Genomic DNA, 19,663 nt, shown 5'->3' on the forward strand with positions numbered 1-19,663 from the left:
AAGTCCAGGGATGTGTGGTACATCAGTTGATGGGAATTGTCAACTTCCACACTGGTGTTGGTTTCTGGGTGTTGGGGGTCAGTGTTGACCACACAACAGACAAAGGACCCTGGGAAGGACAGACAAGATACAGTCAAAAGCACAGACGAACAGGAGAGAAATGCAATACACATGCACAAAACATGTTGCAAAACACCTACACAAACACTAGTTAGCAGTACTACCCTATTGAGGAGTACACACCACCTGAATGGACACATCACAGTATGCATCCAATCAAGTGGCACACAGACACACTCAGACAGCAACAGAGCTGGCTCAACACATTCCTGGCTACCTCCATACATTCACATAACAAACCCTGGAAACTCACTTTCAGGTGAAGAAGTTGTTGATGAGCTGGGAGCGGACGTCACCATCATCTTCCTCATCACTGGCATCTTGGCCCAGGCCGGGATCCTCCACAGGTGCCGGACGTTGGTCGTCCTCATCCTCATCCAGGATGAGAGGCACCTCCTTCCGCACCGCCATGTTGTGTAGCATGCAGCAGCCCAGTATTATTTTGCACACCTTTGCAGGCTCATATGAGAGCGGCTTTTCAGGAGGCCGAATGTCCGCTCAATCCCCCTCCTGCTCCGACAATGTGCCTCATTGTAGCGCAGCTCGGCTGGTGTCACAGGGTTCCTGAGGGGTGTCAGCAACCACGGCATGTTGGGGTATCCGGAGTCACCTACACACACAAAAATGAACAAGTAGATGAGTTTGGTAGGAGTGCGGAATACAACACTGACAAACACTGGCAAACACACACAATGAGAAACAGTCAGTACACACTGACAAGCCAGGCACTCTGAGCTGGCATCTGTAACATCAGCGTTGCAATGTGACTACTCCTCATTATGTAGGCATCGTGCGCCGAACCAGGGAACCGTGCACACACATGTGTGATCAACATGTCAGCAAGACAGACCACCAGAGCATTGATCGAATGGTAGTGCTTCCTGTTCCGGTATGCCTGCTCATGTGCCTGTGGTGGTATCAGGACAACATGTGTCCCGTCAATGGATCCAATGACGTTTGGCATCCTCCCCAGTGTATAAAAGGTATCCTTAATTTCAGGGAGTTCATCTTGGCTCGGGAACTTGATATACAGGTCGAGGAATTGCAACATCCCCTCCAAGACATCGCGTAGTACCCAACTAAACATCGTTTGCGACATACCACCAGCAGTAGCCACAGTGTACTGGAAGGTACCAGTAGCAAAGAAGTGCAGGGCTGCCATCACCTTCACCTCTGGGGTCAGTGCTGTAGGGTATGACCGGCCAGGTAGCAGATGTGGCGCCAACTCCTCCGCCAACTCCTCAATCAGTGGCCTGGTGAAGCGGTACCGTCTGATGCTGTGGCGTTCCTGCATGGTTTCAAGGTCTGGGAACGGACGATGCACAGCTGGTGCCCTGCAGTCCAGAGATGCACAAAAGGAAGATTGTCAGTACATCCCCCCATGTGGCCATGACCACGATCACTCTCACATGCTAGTTCATGACATTACACAATGTACTGAGGTGTGTGCTGTTGGTCATGGACACATATGTCACCTACAAGACCCCCACCTCACATCTCAATTCCACATGTCCACATGAGTCCCATGTAGTGCAATGGGCTAATCATCTGGCTGTGTCACCCAACCTATGTGCTGCTGCAACGTTAAAAAAAACCACCCCAGTGACTAATGAGGACTCATGTCTCCCAGGCATCACAGATCTTTGCCATACAGAAACCCAGGCTCCCTGTACTGCCACATCAACACAGCAATGGACATGGCGTAGCACGTACACACCACAAGGCAAGCGTAAGTCCCACAGTTAGTGGCCACTGTTGTTCCTGCCGGCCCTACATGTACGTCTTTTGGACACACACCCCATCAAGGTTGATGCATATACCACATGGATGTGGAGACTGTCACCCATTGGTAACATGTGATCCGACACATCTGAGACACAACATGCACACAGACTGTGGGTGCACATCAGTATTTGGGCTACAGGTCTCACTGTGACGTACATGCCATCACCCCCAGGACTCAGGGTGTATGTGACATGCCCCAAACATATCCAATCTGACACTGTGGCCTTCACTCATGCCCATTACTGTCTAATTGCACATCACAGTGCTAATGTGCACAACACACAAAGGACTCTGCCCCCATGTACAAGATAACAGCCTGGGAGTGGCTGCACAAAGTGCCAGACAAAAAAACAGCTGTGGCCCCCTCATACACCCAGGGAATGCAGCCTCACATGCCATGGGACACTGTGTGGCCAATGCTATAGTGTGGAAGGTGTGTGCAGGTGTCCATGGCGAGTATATGTGTGTTGCATCCGTCTAATAGTCACAGTGATGCGGTCCGACGCGGGTGACAATGCGTACACATTGCACGGGTCATGTCCGAGCCGTGCGTACGCCTTGTCATTGAATGCAATGAGGTCCGGCGCGGCTGACAATGCATACTCATTGCACGGGTCATGTCCGAGCCGTGCGTACACCTTGTCATTGAATGCAATGAGGTCCGACGCCGCTGGCAATGCGTACGCATTGCACGGGTCATGTCCGAGCCGTGCGTATGCCTTGTCATTGAATGCAATGAAGTCAGACGCGGGTGACAATGCGTACGCATTGCACGGGTCATGTCCGAGCCGTGCGTACGCCTTGTCATTGAATGCAATGAGGTCCGACGCGGGTGACAATGCGTACGCATTGCACGGGTCATGTCCGAGCCGTGCGTATGCCTTGCCCATTGGAATCGTATGGAGACGGGTGCATGTGTACATTCAAAATACGCGTTGTACAGTCAGTTGAACGAGCCGGGCGCACCCATTGGCTCAGGACTGTCATGGAGACGGATGCGGATTCAAAACTTGTACGAGTTGTGCACTGGAAATTCAGTTGGATGCCTACAACAATGTTGCAATTTCAAGTGTTCCATGAAGGTGAAGATTTGAACGATGCGGAAGGCGTGTACGAGTCGTACTTTTAAATTTATTGGCCAGATTCATAGAATGCAACCGTGTTGGTCCTATCACTTTGGACACAAGGCACAGAGTCTGCCTCTGCAGCACAGATATAAGGCTGGCTGGACCCCAGGGAGCTCACTTGCCTGCACTACATGCTACTGGACCACATCCCTGCTACCACTGCTGCTGTCTCTGCATCCTCTGGCTCCTGCTATGGCACGTACACTGGAGAGGGCCCCAGCCTTCACTGAGGAGGGGAACCAGGCCCTGCTGGACGGGCTCCTTCCAGAGTAAAGAAAGCTCTATGGGACACCAGGGAGCAGGTGAGTGTGCTGTCCACTGCCTTCCTAATTAAGCATGTTGTCTGATTAGCAGTACTAGCAGTGTGTACACCAGTGGCAAGCATTCTCAATGACTACTTTCATCCCCCAAAGTGTGTAGGGACATGTACTGAATATTTTTCCTGCTGCTAAAGTGCATTTTTGGCAGATTAAACTATCCATGCATTATTAACATGTCAGACATGCATGTGAGTTTTCATTCCCCAGGGTTGCACTACCTGTGTAATTATTTTCCCTTTGTAATGATGACATGTATATCTAATTGTGTGCTGCACAAATCTGGGGCATTAATGTACTTTTCACTTTGTCCTCCTCACAGGTTGATGCCCACCAGAAGCAGGAGATCTGGCTGACCATCGCCCGGGCTGTTCGTTCAGTGGGGGTCTACAAGCGCCGCATCCGTAACTGCCAGAAGAGGTGGCAGGACCTTCGGGGCTGGACCCGGAAGATAGCGAGAGTCCAGCTGAAGCTGTCACCTCCATGCAGGAGGGGCGGACACTCCCCACATGCTCTGGATACTGGCAGTGGTCTACCCGGAACTGGATAGGCAGCTGAAGGCCAGACAGCAGCAGGAAGGGGGTAAGTCCATGTCTGATCTGTGTACTATGTCTGACATGCATATAGCAGTATTTTGTCCGGGTCACACTTCCACATTACGTAGGTCTTGTAGTCCCAAAATCAGGTCCCTCGTCTGTGTGATGCACCCTCCTCATCTGTTCCACAGGTGTGGCCCCTACAGTCTTTTGATTGTGTAACTAGGGAACTGTGTCCCTGCAGTCAGCTATGTATCAGGTACCAGTCAGCATCAGTTCCCGTGACTCTGTTGTGTGTGTGTCATGGGTGGGTCAATTGTTTACACAATGCCTGAGATCTGACATGTGAACTGTGTGTGCCCTTGAGATGTGTACCAATTGCTGGTCTGACTCGCAACATGTTTCTGGGGTATTCAATACAAAACCATGCAGCAGGGTACTCCAATTTTTGAGCAGCAGGAGTAGGTATCGCAAGTATGCCACAATTGCTTAGCCACCTGACTACTGTCCGGGGCAAAACACTGTTTCACTTAGTCCTGCCCAGTCCTGCCCCCTCAAGGGCATTCAGAAACACTCTGCAATCCCACTCCTGTGTGTGAAATTGCAGGTTGTGCTTCGTGACATGTGCCCTCAGTTGTGTGCCTCTGTGTCATTAGGGTGTGGCTTGGTGCTACGTACAACTGGGGTGTCCATGATTCCGAGGGTCAGCATGACATCTGCAATGTGACTGTGGGAGGCAAGACCTGTGTGACATATAGGTGTGTGAGCATCTGACAGAGCACAATGGTGTATGCAACTGTGTCCCTCATGCAGCTGGGTTATATGTAGAGGTGGGCGGAATTTGCGAAATTCACTTTTGCAAACTATCGCGAAAATGTTAAAAATCTCTGCAAACACGCGGAAATATCGCGAAGACGCAGAAGTTTTTTTCCCGCCCGTCCGCGGTATTTTCTGTGTGGTTGCGGCTCGCCAACTTACCCATGCGGTTGCTCACGGGCGCTGCCATCTTGTTTTCACTTGTCTCGCGGTGCATGATCGCGAGAAGAAAGACGTGATCGCGCAACGAATGACATTACTGCGGGCCCGAACAGTCGCGAGACAGCGCAAATGGCTACCAACAATCCAACATCTCGTGGAGAACGCGACCGGATTGGGTAAACTTGTCGGCGAACGCGGGGATTCAGGTAAGGCGATCGCGCGCACGCGAGAATGTATTTTTTTACAGCGCGAGCAAGCAAAAAATTTCCGGTAAGATGCGGATTGCGGAAATTTTGACATTTTTGCGCTCTCCGTGGAACGCGAAAATGTCAAATTATCGCAATTTCCGCGAGCGGAATGGAATTTTCACCCAGGCCTAGTTATATGCATGGCAGACTGTGATGTGTTAATGTACATGGACTTGTGTTTGCTGATACTCATATGTCTGATTTTCATGATGTGGGGTCTTCTGGGTCCTGGATATGTTGTTTGCATGGGATGGGCAAGTGCGCCGGTCATCTGCAGAGTCATATTTGCTCCTGAGCTAGGAGTGTGAGTCAGTGCATTGTTGTTGTCTGGATGCCCTGCCCCTGTGACAGGAGACAATGTAGACTGACTTTCAGGGCATCCCAGTGCCATGGCATTGAACTTGCTATGAGTGAACCTGCGTTGTGTTCAAGTGTGCACCATGCACCCCATTGTGGCCTTGCCCATCAGGACATGAGTACATCATAGTGTGTGTTGCTGGCTTGCAGCCCAAGCATGTGAAATGAGTCTCTGCCCATCCCTTCATCCGGACACCTGTGCTGAGTCAGTCGCAAGAGATGTGCTGTGGGTCTAGTGACATACTCCTACATGTTAACTTGCATGTACAACTAATGTGTGGGTGGTGCATGTTGGCACATTGGGGTATTAGCATCCAACATGCAACAGACATTGTGTGCAAGTCAAGGAGGGATATGTGTGCCATGGTTGATGTTGGAAATCACAATTGTCTTATTCTAAACAGTGTTGGCACTTTGAGCTGTGTTCAGCTGATGATGCCAGGGCTTGCCCTGTGATGTGATGTACTCACTGTGGTGTGTGCAGTCGGTGCAGGTGACTGATGTTGTTCTCTTACTTCCTATTCCTATCCAGATACATCCACGGCCACAGGAGGGGACAGCTCCACGGAACAGGAGGAGCCACAGAGCCTTACAGGGACAGAAGGAGAGGAGTCAGGTGGACCTAGTGGCACGGAGGGCGAGTTGAACCACACAGAGGAGTCGTCAGCACCATCCCCCCCAGCTGAAGGCCACAGCAGCTCTGAGGATGACTCCCCTGTGGAGGCGGGTGTCAGCAGCCACCAAACCCAGCTAGTGAGGCTGTCTCCGCCACCACCACCACCACCACCCCCCTCCCATTGGCTCCCATCCCAGAGGTCCCTGTGGGCTCCCGTGTTCATGAGCATGTCTCCTTTGTGCCAGGCACCGCACCCCCTGCCCCTGTGTGCCCTGCTGCCCTGAGTGAGGAGTCTGTGGACTTACTTCGACAGATGCATGTGGGGCAGACGTCGATGCTGAAGGTCCTCCATGCACACACAGGTCTGTTGACACAACTGGTGTCATTCATGGAGGGCATTTCCTCGGGCATGTCTGCCCTACGGAGGACCAACCAGTCCGTGGCCTCCTCCCTGATGGCAGCAGTGTCCCTCCTCCAACAGTCCCACACCCCTCCTACCCCTGCAGCACCCACGATTCCTAGGACCCTACATGTCCAAAGCATAGAAACCCAAAAACCAAGGTCTAGACGTGCACACAAGCAAGCGCAGGGGACTGATTCCACACTCACAGGGGCTGGTTTGCTGACACACACACAGTCATCCACAACCACTCCACAGTCCTCCGAGACCTCTCCCTCCCAGCCCCCTTCCCTTGCCTCACCTGCAACCCCATCCCCCAAGAAACTCTTCCTCTGTGACCTTGGCCTCTACACCACCGACCCAGCAGATCCTGATTACAAGGGGAAGAGGAAGTCCCCACACACAGAAGGGAGTGTCCCTCACACCCGGACACCCTCCCCCAGGTGCACTCAGAATGAGACGCCCACCGGCAAGTCCCCCCGGCGCAAGAAGAGCAAGACCCCCCCGCCAGCACGCAGCTCCAAGGCAAAGTCTCCGTCCTCCATCCCCCAGGCAACCACTCCAGAGGTTCCCCCGCCACTCCCTGCCCCGGGTTCCCCCACACACAGATACACCATCCCCAAAATGCTAAGGCCATCCCCCCTAGCACTTGCTCCTCCACACCTGGTCAGACAGTTGGTGCCACTGATGTGGGGACGGTGTCCCCACCCCCTGCCCTGCAGACCTCACCTGTCCCCCATTCCGCTCCCATGGATGTAGGCACTGCTTTGGAGTCCACGCCCACCCCGTCTGACTTGGGCACTGCAGTGGTGAGCCAATTCACTCCATCTGACCTGCCCACTGGAGTTGTGCCGGCACCCACCCCATCTGACTTGTGCCCCACAGTTGTGACAGCACCCACCGCTTCAGTCATCTCCACTGCAGTTTCAAGTGTCTCGCCTGCATCCCCCACCTCTTCACTGCCTCCTTCTGCTGCGCCCTGATCCTGTCCCTGCAGTGCCTGGCCTGCCCCCATGTATGCCCCTCCGAGGGGATGACCCCGGTCCGTAGCAGTGCAGGCAAGCAAGGTGTGACAGTTGTCACTCTAGTTCACTATTTCACTCCTTGCCATTTGGACATGTACTGGCCATTGGCCTTTTGTTGGAACAGACGTTTGACTTTTCATATGCTGAATAAAGCTTTTTACTTTGTCCCTGTGAACTTGATTTAGCTGTACATCATGTTGAGGTTGTTTTAGATGCCCTTGCACCTGTAATGCTTGGTTTACAATGTTGCATACTGATGTGTTGATGTGAGGTACTCCCTGTGGTCCATGAGATATGTATCCAATTCTGGTGGGTATCCATGTCATCCTTTGCAGCTACCTGGGTGTGTCTGAATCAACTATTTGTGTACATCTCTCTGTGAGCATTTCATTGGCATAGTCACATCTGTGGCTTGCACCCCTGCGCATATGATGTGCTTCCCATTGTCCAAATTGTCACTTCCACATACTTCGTGCTCATCACTACTGGCCCTACAGGTGTGGGCATCATTGTAATAGGAGAAACTGGGTCCTCTGTGAAATTTGCTAGACATAGGTTTGGGGTATGTGCAGCTGACTTAGGGGTGACTCCTGTACCCAGGCTGTTGTGACCAGAGCCTTCAGTGTACGGTAACTGATGGCTGATTGACCAAGTGTTCTGCAGACATGGGTGGGACTTGCGGTAAATATGTCTGGCACAGCTGGGCTCCCACAGGAGTTGTGTCCCCTCAAGTTAGTGTGTTGTCCAGTGACATGGCCTGGGCCCATGGTGTGTGTTGTATGTGCATGTGTGTGTGTCCACATCCCTGTTCATACACAGACAGTGTTCCCTTGATATGTTCCTGTTGTTGATGCTTGCTGAGTGGTACTGGGTTAATCCCACTACTTTTCCAATGGGCTACCAGATGTGTGGGTTCATGACTCACAACTGTTAATTGGTGTATCATCATTGTGATTTGTCAGTTCTGAGTGTTCATGATGTTGTCAGACACAGATGGGACACAGTGAGGGTTCCTCAAGGCACTTGTTTGTTCGCAATATCATGTAGTTGTCCCTAGGTGGTAGCTTTCAGTGATTGAGACATTTGTATGTGTGTGTGACTGCTCCCACTTGTCGGGTTCACGGCAGCGATGCTGGCAGGTGTCAGAATGGGTGCCTTGTGTTCCTCCTTGGCATCTGCATAGTCCTGGGACTGTGGCAGGGATTGTGAAGGTCACATGAGCGTTGAGGTCATGGCCATGTACCACATACTGTGCAGTGTGTCTGTCATTCCCCAGGTTTGTAAACAGTCCTTTTGTGATGTGTGTGTGTGCACCTTAGTTCCTGTCAACATTCCTGTGTTTGTCATGTGGGCATGTGCAATGTCACCTGTCCATGTGGGCTTCACAGATACACATTTTTGCAGTTCAGGTGTGTGGTGTTGAGGGTGGGCTGATGTGAATGTTTGCATGGATGGTCCCCTAGCTCCCGTTTGTCCATGGATGAGGGGCCATGCTGAGTGATTAGTGTTTGTGTAGTTGTGATGTACGTTTGTGGCACAGGACACATGTCTGGGTTTCCCAGTTTGTACGACATCTGCCTTTGTCATTGTGTCACACCAATGTCTTGTCCCTGGGGATTGTGCTGTTGTGTGTTAGTCTCTTGCTGTGTTAGTTGGTGTTCATTCCAGCGTGTGTCACATGTGTCTGTTGTGCTTCCTCTCATCTCCCAATGCCTGATTGCCCACTGAGGGTGTCCCGATGATGGTTTACTTTTGTATGGCACTGTGTCCACATCTGTGTCACTGTGGTTCAGCCCCCCTCATGTCTTGTGTAGTTGCCTGGGGACACTGAGACACACACACACACATGTTGTCTCCGATGTGCAGTGTATGTTTGCCTGTTTGTGTTTGTGCATCTGCACCAGTGCATTGGTATTGCTGTTGTGAGCCTTTGTCTGGATGCTGTTTCTGTGATTTTGCATGCTGTCCCTGTGAGTCATTTCACATCATTGTGCACATTCATCCTGGTTGTTGGGTGCCATTGCTGGCATGGAATGTGAGTTAGTGAGCTGACACCTACAGTCTACACATGTTGTTTTGGTTGGTGTGTCTATTTTCGAGATGTGTGCATGCTTGGTGATGGTCACTTCTGCTTTTGTGTCATTGTACGCTGTGTGCATTGTCAGCCCCCATGTGTTGTGCTTGTCTGCCGAGATTGTTATGTTTTCACAGCACTGTTTGCCTCAACACATCTCTGTGTGTATGGGACACAACCACTAGTTTGCACCAGAAGTGTTTGATGTGTTGGGAGCAGGGATCATACATGCTGTTTTTTATTTGCAGCTTTGACCATGATGACACTTACCTTTTGGTCACTGTGTTGAGGGGGGTTTGGTCCCCATCACCACAATGCTCCACATCTGCTGCATTTTGTGAGCCCCCACTTGACTTCTGTTCTACACAGTGAGGGGGTGTTCTTTTTACATTGCCACAGTGCTATGGTGATGCTTGCCCTGTGTATGTCACACTCATGTGTTGGTCACACATGTGCTGTTACTTACATTGTATGCTCGTAGCCATATTCACTGTTGTGGGCATTTGTCACAGACTACACACTGTTGTCATGATGTCGTGGGGTATGTATTTTGCGGACATACATGATGTTTGCGTATGCTGGATGTGTTGCGCATCACCCATCCTATGGCTGGGGGTGGCAGGGGTAATGGCCAACAGGTCCCCTATGGGTGTGGGTGGCAGGGGTGATGGGCAACATGAGCCCTGTGAGTGGGGGTGAAGAGTTAAGAACAATGGTTCAAGGATGGCCCAAAAGGGTCCAATAGAAAAGGTGACCCAGGCAGGGTCACTTGTTTTTTAAGATAAGTGAAATCAATTCCGTAGGGAGCAGGAGACAAAGTACGTAAAGGGTCATGTAGGTCAAAAGATAGCAGGTATTTATTTAAACAAAGTCAATTTTAGAATGCTCACAAAATAAGAAAAGCGTGGTGTGAAATAGTGATAGTAGTTTTTAAAAAGACATCGCATTGACAACAATATAGTAGTTGAATTCCATAATTGATCTTTACAAGTTATAAAGAATTCATGTTGTGGGGTGGTCGACGGCGTTTCGAACCCAATTATTGGGGTTCATCTTCAGGACAGTGGTGAGCATGCTGAAATTAAAGAGGGGGGAAGGGGGATGGGAACACATTTGTTTAAGACCCTGTGTATATGTAAACAAACACATTACTGCATACATTCTAGTAAATACAACAATAGCTCCCTAGAAGGAAAAAAGGAAAATAATTCTTACATTTGGTAGGCATTATAATCATGCATTTAAAACAAATTATCAAGAATTAGTGCTTGGAGTCCATAAAAAAAGACAAAAAATTGAGTCAAAAGGCGAGAGGGCAAAATTGCAAAAGTAGGTATTTGTTTAAATTAAATTAAGGGATGACAACGTATGGCGCTAGATTTTACCAGCTAAGACATGGCATTTCAAAAAGAGTAACAGGTGGTGCTAATTAGATGAAGTCCGGTGCTGAGAGCAGTCACAAAAAGCAGCTAATTAAATAAACTTGGTTTACTACTGGCAGTGAATCCGAAGCAAGCACACTATAAAAAATGAAGGCACAGGGGTGACTTGCTTAATTCTATTCGAAAAAGCTGTCAGTGTTACAGGGATAAGTGAGGGAAAAAGGGGGCTGAATTAATCTGTCTAACATGGATGAAACAGGGAGCACATGTGAAAGCATTCCGGCAAAGAACCATGAAGTGTCTAAGGTCAAGTGAGGGGCAAAACACTTACTATTTTGAAGTTAAACTGCCCGTAAAGTTCCTAGAGTCTCCAAAGTGGGAGGCAGGGGCTTCAAAGGCTGTATTGAATGAGAGCCAGAGTGTGGAAAAATTAACTGTAGTTGGGAAATGAATAATGGGATGGGTGTGAGGGATTTAAACACAAGTGAGAAACTTACTTAATTATTTGAAAACAAGCAGCTTGGCAGTACATAGATCCGCCTGGAGAATGTAATTCTGAAATGTAGAGAGATGTGAAATATGAGCTCCATAGGTGATGTGCTCTGCGAAGTTATTATTAGCTCAGGGGAAGAGACCGGAGAAAACTTACTTCTTTAGAGGGGCGACAGGGCAGTGAATGGGAGCCTGAGGCCGAGCAGTCAGAGACGTCCTGCAGCTGTTGGGGCTGGCTGATGAATGCGGAAATAGCGTTGCTAGCCTGTGTGTTTTATAGTAGGGCTCAGCTGGAGGGAGCCTCGGGGCAAAGCTAATTAGTGAAAGAATAGCGCACGTGAAGTTAATTGTTTAAAGGAACCTGCAGCTGAGTGATTCAAAATAGGTGTGTTGTAATTCTGCCTCTAGTGGATTTATCGGTAGTGAATTAATGAAAGTAAATAAATAGGAGAGTTTAAAGTTTATGCAAGAAGCATGTTAGGGGTTTGTAAACGAAGGATAGTAACAATTAATGAATTTTGGGCTGCAGGGAGGGCCATATGGACTAATCTGAGTCAGCCTGGGTTAAACAGTGACCAAAAATGCACACAATATAAAAAGGGGAATGTAAACATGAATGAAACATAATAGTACATATATTCAGTTTTGCAAGGATTTCTAAGTGATACTAGAATGTGCGTAGTATAAAAGGGAATGTAAACATGAATAAAACATAATACATATATTCAGTTTTGCAAGGATTCTAAGTGATACTAGAATCTGTATGCTGAGAACAAAAACTTGAAGAATGTCTGTCATTCTGTGGAGGGTAGTCTGTAGAGACAAGAGTTTTTTAGAGAATGGCATTCCATTCCTCAAAAGAGTTCAATCCATTTTCGATAGTCCGACATTTGAAAATCCATTTGCATTCGAGGCGGTTCAGGAGTTGTTGTTGATTTCCACCTCTGTGACTTGGGAGCAGGCTGTCAATCACTTGCCAGGTGAAGTCTGTTTCTGAGTGTCCTTTTTCCATGAAATGTTGCACAAGTGGCGCTGTTGTGATCTTGCATTTGATTCTGCTCCTATGTTGGGCAATTCTGGATTTGATCTTTTGTGTGGTCTGGCCAATATACCTCAGTTTACAGGGACATTCAATGCAATATATTACATTTTGTGAATTACAATTGGTGAAACATTGCAATATGTGTTTAGAGTTCTCAAATTCAAACAGTTTTGTGTTACTGGTGGACTCACATGCCATACAGTTATTACATTTATAGTGACCTTTCAGTGGTGGTAGGTTGAGAAAGGAGTGTATAGAATGGTCTTTAGTGATCGGTTTTTGGGCTCTCACTAAATGATCCCTGATGTTCCGTCCTCTTTTAAAGGAGAAGAGAGGTGTGTCTGTGACAAGGTCTAGAGGGGCAAGGACTTTCCAGTGTTTTTTTATCATTCTCGTAACTTTGTTGCTGGCCGGGCAAAAAGTAGTTACGCACGTGATTCTGGACAAGGGCGTTTTTTCTCTGGGTTGAAGGAGGTGTTCACGGTGGGAATACCAAGCGCGTTTCATAGAGCGTTTAACTAAACGTCTAGGGTATCCTCTGTCAATCAGTTTTTTGCAGAGTACCTCCGATTCTTGGAAAAAGTCCTCTTTGAACTTACAGTTCCTTCTGATTCTAAGGAATTGCCCATAGGGCAGGCCGTCTCGCAGTGCCCTTGGGTGTGCGCTGTTGTATTGAAGGAGAGTATTGCGCTCGGTGGGTTTTGTAAATAGAGTTGTGTAGAGTTCTCCATTGGCACTTTTTATGGAGACATCGAGATAGTCTACCTTAGTGTCGTCATAGTTGTGAGTGAACTTAAGGTCGGGTTGGACATTGTTGAGCCAAAGGCAAAATGCTTCTAGTTCAGTATTTGTGCCAGACCAGATCATAAAAACATCATCTATGTATCTGCGCCATGTACGTATTTTGGGGAGGAATGGATTCATACAGTTAAGAATGGTACTTGTCTCTATCTCGTCCACAAACAGGATCGCAAAATTGGGAGCAAAAATTGCCCCCATCGAAGTGCCCTTACATTGTCTGTAGTATTTGTTGTTAAATTGGAAGTAGTTTCTAGTTAGGGCAATTTCCAGGAGTGAAATGATGAAATCAGTCGGTACCTGGTGTGGAGCTGGACGGAGGTTCAAATGTTTCTTAATGACTTCTATACCTTTGTTTTGGGGTATATTCGTATATAAAGACTCAATGTCCATAGTGACAAGGAGTTCAGTTTGGGAATCAAAAGGTTGTGATTCAATGAGATTAATTAGGTGTGTGGTGTCTTTCACATATGAGATAGTAGTCTTTACCATGTCCTTGATAAAGAAATCGATGTATTTACCCAAGGGCTCTAGGACTGAGCCACAGCCGGAGAGTATAGGTCTCCCTGGTGGGACTTCCAGATTTTTATGCATTTTGGGTAGGGTGTACAGCACAGGTGTCCTTGGGGTCTTATTGTTGAGGAATGCAAATTCATTTTTACTAATGAAACCTTCTTCTAGGCCAATTTGGGTTGTTTTTAGGATGAGGTCACAGATTTCTTTTACAGGGTCGCGTGCCAAAGGCTCGTAGTGAGCTATGTTGGCTAGTTGACGATAGATTTCTTTGTCATATGCACTCTTGTCCTGTAGTACTATCCCACCTCCCTTGTCACAGGGTTTGATCACAATGTCATCTAGTTCTTTGAGTTTGTTAAGGCTTTGTTTTTCCTCTAAACTCACGTTAAAAGGTGTGAATCTGTAGTCTTCTTTAATTTTGTTCAAATCTCTGAGTACAAGATGTTCAAATGTGATGACTTCTGGCGGCATAGAGCCACTGGGAGGGTTAAAGATAGACTTTGGGCGAAGACCTGTCAAGTCTGTCTTACTTGTGTTTTCCTTATGCTGAAAGAAGGCTTTAAGCCTCACCTTTCTGAAGAACTGTAGGATTTCGGTCTGTATGTTAAACCAGTTAGGCTTTTCAGTTAGCACAAAGGAGAGGCCTCTGCTAAGGAGGGTGATATCTGTAGCAGCCAGTTGATGCGTCGAGAGGTTGAATATGGGGAGTTGTTCCATGTTAGTGATAGGGGCCTGGGATCCAATTTCTAGTATTGGTACCCCCATTGGTAAAACTTGCGTCGTGTTTGGCGTTCCCCCGGTGGGAAATGGACTCTTGTCCTCCCTCTCCCTCTCCCTCTCCCTCTCTCTCCTGTAAAGGTCTGGCCTCTCCCTAAAAAATTGGGGTTATGTGTGGAGGTGCTGGGGCCTGCGCCTGGGTCGGAGTTGTCTGAGTCTATGGAGGAGTCAGAAAAAGTAACTGGTTGGTTGTGTCTGAATCTACCCCAGGTGCCTGCGGGGATTCTCTGTTGTTCTTGATTGTTTGTGGTAAAGAAGTCTTCCTGCAGGTACGGGTAAGTCTTTTCTTTATTGTAGTTTCTAATATCTTTAGTCACCTTTGTTGATTTTTTGTGGTGCTCGAAACTTTGAAAGTCTAGAATGGTTCTTTCCAATTTTTCTAGAGCAGCCTTTGCATCTGCTAGGCTATTTAGCTCAAGAATTGCCTTTTCTAGTTCTAAGATCTCTTCCAATTCTCGCTTGCTGTGTTCAAGTGCTGTATCTATTCCCAACACCATCCAGTGGCGGGAGCAGGTTGTGCCAATGTGTGAGAAACCAGTTTTAAATTTTTTATCTTGTAGGAAGATAGCAGGGATGTTGCGTACCTGTAGGCCAACTGGAATAATATCTGCCTTGAGATATTCGGTTAACATACGTGCATGTAGTTCAGTGCGAATGTGCTTCTTTTTGAGTCAATGCTCCACATCTGCTGCATTTTGTGAGCCCCCACTTGACTTCTGTTCTACACAGTGAGGGGGTGTTCTTTTTACATTACCACAGTGCTATGGTGATGCTTGCCCTGTGTATGTCACACTCATGTGTTGGTCACACATGTGCTGTTACTTACATTGTATGCTCGTAGCCATATTCACTGTTGTGGGCATTTGTCACAGACTACACACTGTTGTCATGATGTCGTGGGGTATGTATTTTGCGGACATACATGATGTTTGCGTATGCTGGATGTGTTGCACATCACCCATCCTATGGCTGGGGGTGACAGGGGTAATGGCCGACAGGTCCCCTATGGGTGTGGGTGGCAGGGGTGATGGGCAACATGAGCCCTGTGAGTGGGGGTGGCAGGGGTGATGGGAAACATAAGCCCTATGAGTAGGGGTGGCAGGGGTGATGGGCAACAGGTCCCCTGTGAGTGGGGGTGGCAGGGGTGATGGGCAACATGAGCCCTGTGAGTGGGGGTGGCAGGGGTGATGGGCAACATGAGCCCTGTGAGTGGGGGTGACAGTAGTGCTGGGCAATATAATCCCTATGGCTGGGGGGGGCAGGGGTGATGGGCAACATAAGCCCTGTGAGTGGGGGTGGCAGGGGTGATGGGCAACAGGTCCCCTGTGAGTGGGGGTGGCAGGGGTGATGGTCAACATGAGCCCTGTGAGTGGGGGTGGCAGTAGTGCTGGGCAACAGGTCCCCTGTGAGTGGGGGTGGCAGGGGTGATGGGCAAAATAAACCCTGTGAGTGGGGGTGGCAGGGGTGATGGGCAACAGGTCCCCTGTGAGTGGGGGTGGCAGGGGTGATAGGCAACATGAGCCCTGTGAGTGGAGGTGGCAGTAGTGCTGGGCAACATAAGCCCTATGGCTGGGGGGGCAGGGGTGATGGTCAACATAATCCCTGTGAGTGGGGGTGGCAGGGGTGATGGGCAACATAAGCCCTGTGAGTGGGGGTGGCAGGGATGATGGGCAACATGAGCCCTGTGAGTGGGGGTTGCAGTAGTGCTGGGCAACAGTTCCCCTTTGAGTGGAGGTGGCAGGGGTGATGGGCAACATGAGCCCTGTGAGTGGGGGTGGCAGTAGTGCTGGGCAACATAAGCCCTATGGCTGGGGGGGCAGGTGTGATGGGCAACATAAGCCCTGTGAGTGGGGGTGGCAGGGGTGATGGGCAATATGAGCCCTGTGAGTGGGGGTGGCAGGGGTGATGGGAAACATAAGCCCTGTGAGTGGGGGTGGCAGGGGTGATGGGAAACATAAGCCCTATGAGTAGGGGTGGCAGGGGTGATGGGCAACAGGTCCCCTGTGAGTGGGGGTGGCAGGGGTGATGGGCAACATGAGCCCTGTGAGTGGGGGTGGCAGGGGTGATGGGCAACATGAGCCCTGTGAGTGGGGGTGACAGTAGTGCTGGGCAATATAAGCCCTATGGCTGGGGGGGCAGGGGTGATGGGCAACATAAGCCCTGTGAGTGGGGGTGGCAGGGGTGATGGGCAACAGGTCCCCTGTGAGTGGGGGTGGCAGGGGTGATGGGCAACATGAGCCCTGTGAGTGGGGGTGGCAGTAGTGCTGGGCAACAGGTCCCCTGTGAGTGGGGGTGGCAGGGGTGATGGGCAACATAAACCCTGTGAGTGGGGGTGGCAGGGGAGATGGGCAACAGGTCCCCTGTGAGTGGGGGTGGCAGGGGTGATAGGCAACATGAGCCCTGTGAGTGGGGGTGGCAGTAGTGCTGGGCAACATAAGCTCTATGGCTGGGGGGGCAGGGGTGATGGTCAACATAATCCCTGTGAGTGGGGGTGGCAGGGGTGATGGGCAACATAAGCCCTGTGAGTGGGGGTGGCAGGGATGATGGGCAACACGAGCCCTGTGAGTGGGGGTTGCAGTAGTGCTGGGCAACAGTTCCCCTTTGAGTGGAGGTGGCAGGGGTGATGGGCAACATGAGCCCTGTGAGTGGGGGTGGCAGTAGTGCTGGGCAACATAAGCCCTATGGCTGGGGGGGCAGGGGTGATGGGCAACATAAGCCCTGTGAGTGGGGGTGGCAGGGGTGATGGGCAACAGGCCCCCTATGGGTAGGGGTGTTAGTGGTGCTGGCCATGCAACCCCTATGTTGGGCTGTTGTTAGTGGCCAGGATATGTATCCCCTGTGTGTGTGTGCCATTTTGCGGGTACGTGTCGTTTGTTTATGTGGTAGGTGTCTGACTTACCACCTGCGCCGTCGGCGTCGGTCCCTGATCCGGTCATAGATGTAGAGTACTGGTATGACCTGCGCGATGGGATTCATGATGTGTTCGTGTCGCACACGCTGCTTGTTGCTCCGTCTCGTAGCCGCTGCAAGCTGTTCCGTCTCGTAGCCATGTATTGATTTGTGGCGCGAATCGTAGCTGATATGCTTGTTTTCCAGATGCTGTGACGTGCCGTACGTGACGACCCGTCCGGCGCGTTGGAAGTACACATCGTACTTGTCATGCCAGAAACTGCTAACGGGCGACACGGTTCCTCTTTGGGAGTTACGGCTCGGACGGAGAATGGGTCTTGATTCACAGCCTACGTGTCGGTCGTGTTTTTGGCAGTTATGCGCATTGTACTTCCTATACAGGACGGACCGGCTCCAGGTACTTGTCGGCCGCAGGGTAAGGCTACGGACAGCTGTCCGACCGGCCATCGGAATCGGCCCCATAGTGGGAAAACCACAGCCTTATTTCGAGCAAGCACTGACAGTCCCGGCCCGGAAAAAAATCATGAGACTTCTTGCATTGCCCATTGTGGACTTTAACCAAACTTGGGCCCGGCAGGACAATTTAGCCGCATGTCTACTTTGCGATTGCCTGGCAGAGCGGTCTGCATCGATTAAATGGTGGCGGTGTCTAGCAGGCACCGTCCACCAGATCACAATGCTGTCTCCAGCCAGCCTTTGAGTGGCGGGTACACCGCCATTGAAAGGCTGGTGGAGATTGGTTTTGGGGGCCTGTTGCGGCCCCCCTTGTGTTGGGGGAGGTGTGGGTGAACTGGGGGGCTACACATTTCACTGCACCAAGTGGCAGGCACCGTGGGGTGCCTGCCACGTAGTGCAGTGAAATGCGCAACATGCCATTTTAACTTTGCGGCGGGTGCTGCTGTCAGCAGCAACCACCACAATGTTAAAATGCAAAATGCAACCGCCATGGTGGCGGTGGCATCCTGATGTGGTGTGCGGGACTGCCACATGTATTGCGGACGGTCCCGGTCTCCACCTCGCCATCGTAATCGGCCCCTAAATCAGGATGCTCACGCAATCCCATATCTTGACTGCCCTCAACCTTAGAGACTGGATGGTAATGTTGGACATGCAGAAGGCTTATTTCTACACACCCTTTCTTGTAGCTCCACAGGCACTATCTGCTGTTCGTAGTGGAGCAGGAGCATTTTCAGTTTGCTCTGCTCTGCTTTTTGGCCCCAGCAGGGCCCCTTGAGCATGGTTGCAGTGCATCCTCGGAGGTCAGGGGTCCCAATCTACCCTTAACTTAATGCCTGGCTGCTGAAGGGCCATCTCAGACCATTGTCATCAACCTAAAAGCCATGGTGAGCCAGGGTTAACTATCAACATGTCTGAAGTCACACCTGATTCCTTTGTTGATGCTACCATTCATCTGACCCATTCTATACATGGTGCAGTTTTGTATCCTTCCCCTAGAGCAGAGAGTCCAGGACATTCGAGCTAAGGTCCAGATGTTTAAGAATGATATAAAGTCTAGTTCAAAACGACAGGCACCCCTTTATAATCACAGTTCCAGGTCTGTCAGCAGGTACACATTATCACATTAAACAATGTTAAACATTTGCAGTCAAGAACAAAACAGATCAATTGTCTTCTAAGTAATGCTCCAGATGAGGCAGTAGTGGAGAGAGAGGACACCACAGAGAAATAAAACAGTAGTAGAAATATACATTATGCCTCAAAATACCATAATCCATGCTCTGCCCACAAAGAGAACACTACCCCAGCCTAGAGGTGAACTGCATCAGTTACTCCAACCCTCATTGTATCATATCAGAGTATCAGCTCAAGCAGAAAAAAAATAACTTGTATTTTTCAACCAAGATACCTTAGTGTAAAATCACCATGGTTTCCCAATGTGAAAGGCAAACATTTAACACAGATCTCCTTTATTTGTCAGTAATCAAATCTCAATCCAGGATGCTGTCAAGGGACACAAAGTGCAGCACAACCACTCCACAGTCCTCCGAGACCTCTCCCTCCCAGCCCCCTTCCCTTGCCTCACCTGCAACCCCATCCCCCAAGAAACTCTTTCTCTGTGACCTTGGCCTCTACACCACCGACCCAGCAGATCCTGATTACAAGGGGAAGAGGAAGTCCCCACACACAGAAGGGAGTGTCCCT

Source organism: Triturus cristatus, chromosome 8, assembly GCF_964204655.1.
Source record: "Triturus cristatus chromosome 8, aTriCri1.1, whole genome shotgun sequence".
Classification (NCBI taxonomy): domain Eukaryota; kingdom Metazoa; phylum Chordata; class Amphibia; order Caudata; family Salamandridae; genus Triturus; species Triturus cristatus.